At 39.4% G+C, this 8,504-nt stretch overlaps 1 non-coding gene across 1 annotated transcript; it reads left to right on the top strand.

Annotated features, from left to right (window-relative positions):
* The first annotated feature begins 6,752 nt into the window (after positions 1-6,752).
* On the top strand, positions 6,753-6,859 carry LOC127112982 (small nucleolar RNA R71). The gene has a single exon (XR_007799143.1). It is a non-coding gene; the product is annotated as a small nucleolar RNA R71 (small nucleolar RNA).
* The last annotated feature ends 1,645 nt before the right edge of the window (positions 6,860-8,504 follow it).

Genomic DNA, 8,504 nt, shown 5'->3' with positions numbered 1-8,504 from the left:
ATATGTAAGTTTTTTCTTTTGTTAACTTTTTTTCTTTCATCTGCAACAACTTCTTGTAGTTCCATCTTCACCAACCCCCTTTTATTTTAACATACCAACTTAGTCAAGTTTTTTGTTCTTTCTTTTATAGGATGTATCAAGGTTCCGGACTCGGGTCCACGAATATGTCCATATGGACCCGATGATTCAACCTTATGTTGAACTCGCCGATTTTGGTCATATAAGCAAGATTTTGTCTTGGTCCATAGATAACAAATTCATTCTAGCTTTATGCGAAAGATGGTGACCAGAGACACACACATTTTGGTTCCCAAATGGTGAGTGTATCGTGACGTTAGAAGACATCTACATGCTTTTGGGACATCCCATTGAAGGTAAGGCTGTTAATGGTAAAACCAATTATGCAAATTCAATTTGCATGGATCTCTTGGACACTGATTTGTTAGATGATAACGCAAGAGGTCAAGGTATACTACTTTCACGCCTTAAGTCGTACTATAATAGTTTATACTTAGATGAGCATTCTACCGAAGATGCTCGAATAATAAAAACTAGGTGTTACATTATGTTGTTAATTGGTTCGTTTTTATTTCCCGAAGGTAGTGGTTCTAGCATGCATATTATGTATTTACCTTTACTTAGACATATAGATAGAGTAGGAAGTTACATTTGGGGATCTGCTTGTCTAGCCTATCTCTATAGATCCTTGTACAAAAACTCACACAAAGACACATTCACATTTTCTGGATGTGTTGTTTTGCTAGAAGCATGGGGTTGGTCAAGACTACCATCCCTAGCACCCGTCAACAACAACCCTTTCACATTTCCGTATGCACAAAAGTAAGTTATTTAAATTGTTATATCTTTACTTACTTCTTTAAAGATTATTATCTCTAACTAATAATTTTACCTTTTTGGTGTAGATGGTCTGCACGTGGTATAAGTTACAACAGATGTCCAAGACACTGTATTACTCAGTATCGCAATCTATTGGATCACCTTCGACCGACAGACGTAAGGATAATAACTTAATAATTTCGTTATAATTTGTTAACTTCTTCTACCTAGATTATAATCCTATCTTCTTTCATATTTCAGTTCATTTGGCGTCCATACCTTAATTTGGATCATGACCATGAGGTCAACACCGAAGACGCAACCGTATGGACTGCATGCACACCGATAATACAATTCACAACTGTGGAGATACACAACAGTGATCGTGTGAAGTTGTAGTTCGGTATGCCCCAAAACATCCTAGATCCCCCAGCTAGCCTAGGAGAATGGCATCTGCGCAAAGTTAAAGACCAATGGAACTTCAATCCATGGTAAAGCTTCGCAAGATCGGAGTGTCACAAATGGAAGCACCACCATGACCATGTGTTAACTGACGCAGTCATGCCAACTGAAGAAAAACCAAGTCGTACTTATATTGCTTGGTACAAATCGGTTGGTTTTCAGTTCATCGCTGAGGATATGTACCTGTACGACCCACGCCAGATGACTTACACACCTGACACCTCAATATCAAACCCCTAACAACAGTGTCATACCGGATACACATAACCCCCTGTCCGTCAAATGTTCCGTTCAACCAACACACAAACATACAACTAAAACATGCCATACACCCAACCCCAATACCAAGAGCATACCCCATATTACCACCAACAAATTGACCATCAACCTGAGACCCAACATCGCTTCGCACCCACCCTATCACCCTACCAAAGTAGCCTTAGCTAGAACACCCAACGATCATTCAACACCAACCGTCCCTCCTCCTACCATACCCAAGAAGCCCAAACCTCACAAAACCAAACATCCAACAACCCTATCTCTACCAAACACCCCAACAACCACTCCAACCTTTCCTCGACACATCATTCACACCCATGTCTCCCTTCAACCGTCTTGGTCGCCCATCAATGAGTCAGCCACAACCCAATTTCTCTGGCATGGGTCATGAACTCAGCTACGGAGGTACACCATCGATGCATACTGAAGACTGTGCCGACTTGTCTGACTACCTCAACAGGCCTTCTCCTGTAGTTGGTAGTGACGCTCCTGGCCCCTCAGATGCTCAAACATCGGTACTGAATCATCAACATGGGTTAGGGCCACGGGTTAGGATAGCTAGAGGATGTGGGACCGGAGGTCGGTTAGGTGATCCTGGTCATCACCATTAGGCTTTTTTGTGTAAACGGAAAATTTTATTAATATCAATTAGTCCTATTTCAAATTTATCTATCACGTATACCATTTACCAAAAAAATTGCATTTTACACTGAGGTGCCAATCCAATTGGCGCCTCCTATCAACTTATACACAAGGGCGCCAATCCAATTGTCTAGGGCACCTGCCCTAGCCAATCCAATTGGCGCCTGCATTCAAGCATTTAAGAGGAGTCTCCAGTTGAATTGGCGCCTCCTCCTAAAAATGGGGTAGTTTGTGAATTTTTTGGAAACTAGGGGTAATTTGGGAATTTCCATGAAAAAATGGATTATTTTTGTAAAAAATTTCCATAATGCTTCTTTAAGCTTCTGAGACCAATCTTTTCTAGATATTGAAACTTTTTCTCTAAGATTTGTTTAATCTCCCTATTTAACACTTCCATTTGTCCACTAGTCTGCGGGTGATATGGTGTTGCTACTCTGTGCTTAACTCCATATTTATCTAAAAGTTTATAATAAGGTGTGGTACTCCAAATCTAGGGAATATGTTATTTTTGAATAATTTAATCACTACTCGTGTTTCATTTGTAGGTGAGGCTATAGCCTCAATCCATTTAGACACGTAGTCAACAGCTACTAAGATATACTTATTTCCTATTGATGATGGAAAAAGTCCCATAAAATCAATCCTACAAACATCGAAGAGTTCTACTTCTTGGATATTTCTTAATGGCATTTCGTCACGCCTTGAGACGTTCCCTGTGCGTTGGCACCGATCACATCTGGTAATGTAAGCATGAACATCGCGCCATAATTTTGGCCAGTAGAGGCCGGATTGGAGAATTTTAGCGCATGTTTTAGATGTGCCTGCATGTCCACCATAAGGTGCGGAGTGACAATGTTTTATTATGTTTCCTACCTCTTCTTCAGGGACACAGCGACGGAATATGCCATTTGTCCCTCTTTTGAAAAGGAGAGGTTCGTCCCAATAAAAATACCTTACATCACTAAAGAATTTCTTCTTCTGTTGGTAGTTAAGGTCGGGGGTATGATATCAGCAGCTAGGTAATTAACAAAGTCAGCGTACCAAGGTATGTTGGTCACTGCTAGAGTTCTTTCAATGTTCCAATCCATTGGAAAATCGGAGTTATCGTCTTGAATGGTTTCGATTTTTGCCATGAGTCTATCCTAGGTAAAATCGTCATTTATTGGCACTAGGTCTGGTTTTAAATATTCAAGCCTAGAAAGGTGGTCAACAACTACATTTTTCGTGCCCTTCTTGTCTCGAATATCCAGGTCAAACTCTTGCAGTAAAAGGACCCATCGAAGTAACCTAGGTTTAGCGTCCTTGTTGCTTATTAGGTATCGAATAGCTGCATGATCTGTATAAACTATAATTTTAGCTCCGACCAGATAAGATCAAAATTTATCAATAGCAAAAACAACAGCGAGGAGTTCTTTCTCGATTGTTGCATAGTTGAGTTGGGCGGCATCGAGGGTTCTACTGGCATAATAATTACATGTAATTTCTTGTCCTTTCTTTGTCCTAGAACAGCACCAACAACGTAATCTCTAGCATCACACATGATTTCAAAGGGTTGGTTCCAATCTGGGGGTTGCATAATAGGCGTGGAAATCAGTGCATGTTTCAAAAGTTTGAATGCTTATATACATTCTTCGTCGAAAATAAACTCGACATCTTTCATTATAAGGATAGTTAGAGGTTTTGTTATTTTAGAGAAGTCTTTAATAAAACGTCGGTAGAAACCGGCGTGTCCAAGAAAGCTACGGACTTCCCTAATGGTCTTAGGTGGTTTGACATTTTCTATAACCTCTATTTTGGCTTTATCAACCTTAATGCCCTTTTCAGAGACTATGTGTCCTAATACTATTCCTTCGATAACCATAAAGTGACACTTTTCCCAGTTTAGCACAAGGTTTGTTTCCACGCATCTTTCTAGAATTTTCTCAAGGTTGGCTAGATAGTCTTCAAAACTGAATCAGCATACTGAGAAATCATCCATAAAAACTTCCATAATATCATCGAGGAAGTCTGCGAAGATTGACATCATACAACGTTGGAAGGTGGTTGGGGCATTGCAAAGTCCGAAGGGCATTCGTCTATAGGCAAATGTTCCGTAAGGGCATGTAAAGGTTGTTTTCTCTTGATCTTCAGGGTGAATGGGAATTTGGAAAAATCCCGAGTATCCATCTAAACAGCAAAAGTAAGAGTGTCTAGCTAGACGCTCAAGCATTTGATCTATGAATGGGAGAGGGAAATGATCTTTCCTAGATACCTTATTTAGTTTTTTATAGTCGATGCACATACGCCAACTGTTTTCTACACGTTTAGCTACATGCTCGCCTTTCTCATTTTAAACAACCGTGACGCCTCCTTTTTAGGTACCACATGTACAGGGCTCACCCATTTACTATCTGAAATTTGATAAATTATACCAGCCTCTAGTAGTTTCAGTACTTCTTTCTTAACCACATCGCTCATTATAGGGTTTAGCCTTCGTTGATGTTCTCTAGAAGGTTTAGAGTCTTCCTCCAGCAAGATCCGGTGCATGCACACGGATGGGTTTATCCCTTTGAGATCATATATGTTATATCCTAAAGCTGAGGGATACTTTTGCAAGATATTTAAAAGTTGGTTTCTTTCATCTCTATTCAAGGTGGCGCTTACTATAACTGGGAGATTTAGTTCTTGATCTAAAAACTCATATCTTAGATTCTTGGGTAGTTCCTTAAGCTCTATAGATGGTTTCTTAAGACATGGCATATGGTTCGGGGTAAGTGCTAAGCATTCATAAAGGTTGTCATCCATGTGAGGCTCCAGTCTAAATCTATCGTCTTCTCTTATGGAAGTCGAGGAATATTTCATCGTCTCGGGAGGTCTTTCTTGATCTAGCTCCCTTATGCATTCATCAATGATATCGATGGCATAACAAGAGTCTTCTATGACTGGTGCCATTAGGAATTTGGATAAGTATAGATTCTATCTTTTCATCACCCACTTCGAAAGTTAGCTTTCCTCTTTTAACATCTATTATGGCTCCCGCTATTGATAAGAAGGGTCTACCAAGGAGGATCGAGATTTCGTCGTCTTCTTTAATATCCATTACCACGAAATCTGTTGGGATATAAATTTGTCTGATTCTAACTGGAATGTCTTCTAATCTGCCTAATGGATATTTTACAAATCTATCGGCTAATTGAGGAGACATATTCGTCGATTGTAATTCTCCTAGGTTTAACCTTCTACAAACTGCTAAAGGCATTAGGCTTACGCTTGCTCCCAAGTCTAGGAACGCTTTGTCTATAACATGATTCCCAAAAATACAAGGTATGGAAAAGCTCTCGGGATCTTTCTCCTTCTTAGCAAGTTTGTTCTCAGCAATGGAGTTGCATTCTAAAGGTTTTGTATCATCCAACCTACGTTTGTTGGTCAAGATGTCCTTAAGGAATTTAGCATAAGATGGTATCTGGGTGATGGCTTCGGTGAAAGGGATTTCTACGTGGAGTTTTTCAATCACTTTTATAAACTTTTTATATTGGTTATCAATTTTTGTCTGTTTAAGTCTTTGCGGAAATGGAATTGGTGGTTTATAAGGAGTGGGTGGAACATAAACTTTATCTTTATCTTCTCCTTATCCTTCACTTTCTGGTCTTTTTGTCTCTCTACTTCCTCTCTACTTCATCTATAGACACAACATTTTTCTTAGAAGCCTTTTGTTCACTCATGACTGGGTTTACAGGTTCGTCATAGGTGGTCCCACTTCGTAGGGTAACAGCGTTAGCTTGCCCTCGGGGGTTTGGTTGAGGTTGTCTAGGAATTGCCCTCCGGGTGTGGCCTGAGGGGCTTGTTGTTGTGCTATTTGTGAGATTTGGGTTTCAAGCATCTTATTGTGAGTGATTATCGAATCAACCTTAGTTCCTAATTGAGTGATAAGTTCATTTATGTGAATATATTGGTTTAGGAACTCTTTGTTTTGCTGAGTCTGGGCCGAAATGAAACATTCCATGATTTTCTCTAGGTTCGGCTTGCAGAGGTTGGATTTGTCTTTGATCTTGAAAACTTGGTGGTCTTTGAGGGGTAGAGTTTTGAATAGGGTTATTGTTTTTATAAGAGAAGTTTAGATGACTCCTCCATCTCGGGTTGTAAGTGTTTGAAAACGGGTTTCCTTGGGCATAATTGACCTGGTCTGAATTTGATTCAGTTAACAGATTGCATTTTGGTGCAAGATGTCCTTTGGTTCCACAGATTTCACAATCCATAGCTACTACGACTGTAGGATTTGCAGACATGTGTTTGACCTTCAGGGCTAAAGCGTCCATTCTAGCTTTCGTCATGTCCATACAATTGACCTCATGTATTCATCCCTTGGTCTCCCTTTTCTCCACTGATGCTCGCTCCGACTCCCATTTGTAATGGTTTTGTGACATATCTTCGATGAGAGCGCAAGTGTAGGGGTAAGGTTTGTTCATCAGAGCATCACCGGCAACAACGTCGTTGGACATCTTGTGTTATAGTGAAGTCCATTATAGAAGGTGTGAATAATCAACCATTGTTCTAGGCCATGGTGTGGACAAGCTCTTAGTAGTTCTTTATATCTTTCCCAAGCTTTAAAAAGTGATTCACCCTGATTTTGATTGAATCGGGTTATTTGGTTTCGAAGGACAGTGGTCTTACTTGGGGGAAAATATCTTACAAGGAACACTCTCCTGAGGTCTTCCCAAGTTGTTACTAAGTTATCCGAAAGGGAATCTAGCCAAGATCGTGTGTAAGACCCCAATTTTGACCCTAAGATCCCTCAAGGATCATAAGCATCTTGGTTCCCTTTGCCTTTGGGTGGGACCTCTTGTGAGTGGTTTGAGATCACCAAGCATGTTTGAATCGTATATTATTGCTTTTCTCATTTTTTTTATTTACTAACCAAAAGCACAAAAATATGTCACTAACATCTTTTGTTTGTAGCTTGAGCAATCACAAGGTCCAAAGCTCCTAGAAGATCATTGGTGCAAAGGTATGGTCAAGTGAAGATGAAAGCAAGCATGGCAATGGTTCCCAAAGCTCTCATACATCAAATATGCCTTCCTAGTATCTCAATTCATCATTTTGATCAAAGCAAATCAGAGGTTTTGAGGTTTGTTCCTCAAGGAAACCCTAATTCATCTGATCACCTACAATGCCTTGCTAGTGAAGCAACCTCAGCCCATGGTCAAATAAAATCAAAGAAAGTTATTAATTAATCATTTCATGCATATTTGAACTTATTTGAGTGTCCTCAATCATCAATTCATCAAGATCTGAGTTGTGGACTTGAGAAGTTGATCAGTCAATCCATCTGACTATTTTGAACTACACTGAGACCTAACTTTTATGTGTTGGTCAAATGGATATTATCCCAAAAGAAAAAATGTTTTTAAGGACAATATGAACAACTTTCATGTTCATCAAAAATTGATTTGAAGCTTGTAAGGTCATCTCCCATTCCAAGCCATTATAGGTCATTTTGACTGAAACCCTAATTTTGGGTCAACTTCCCAAGAACATAACTCATTCATTTTTTATGATTTTGAGGTGGGATCAAATGCATTGGAAAGCTTAGATGTCTACTTCAAATGTTACATTGAACAAAATTTCAAAATCTCAAAGGAAATACATGTGATAATTCAAAACATTATAGGTCACTTTGGACCAAATGCATTGAAAGGCAAAAAAGTCCAACTTCAAGTGCTCATAACTTCTTCATCAAAAAATCCAAATGATGCAAACTTTAAGTCCATTTTGATTGTCTTGAGAAGATATACAACTCTTATGTTGGAGGGTTTCCCATTTGGGGCTTGCATCCTCAAAAAATAAGGGCTTGAAGATGGTTCATTTTGACAAATTTCTCAAAGGCATATTTTATGCATTGAACTTCATGGCCTGTTTTCATAAATTTTCACATTCCAAATGAGTTTTTGTTCAACATAACAGTTGTTCTTTACACCAAGACCTTTCCAACCATTACCCACATGCCTATGTTTCCATTTTTTAAGTGGCACTTTCGAAGAGGTGAAGTTTTAAGCCCAATTATACATAACATGTTGAAACTCATTGCACAAGCTTATGCATTGCCAACTACACGTCCATTTCAAGTTGTTTGGTCATCAGCATGCAAATGCAATTGAGTTTGGGCCTTCTACATGATCATGCAAGCCCATGCAAGGGAAATCCACTTGCCATGCACACGAGGAAACTCACTTGCTCAGCCAATTCCAGCTATAAATAGAGGTGCATACCTCCATCAAATCTCAACCTAAAGGCGCCTGATATGCTGC

Source organism: Lathyrus oleraceus, unplaced genomic scaffold (genome assembly GCF_024323335.1).
Source record: "Lathyrus oleraceus cultivar Zhongwan6 unplaced genomic scaffold, CAAS_Psat_ZW6_1.0 chrUn0224, whole genome shotgun sequence".
NCBI lineage: Eukaryota > Viridiplantae > Streptophyta > Magnoliopsida > Fabales > Fabaceae > Lathyrus > Lathyrus oleraceus.
The sequence above is the reverse complement of the archived record's forward strand: the minus strand, read 5'-3'. Positions and strand labels throughout refer to the sequence as shown.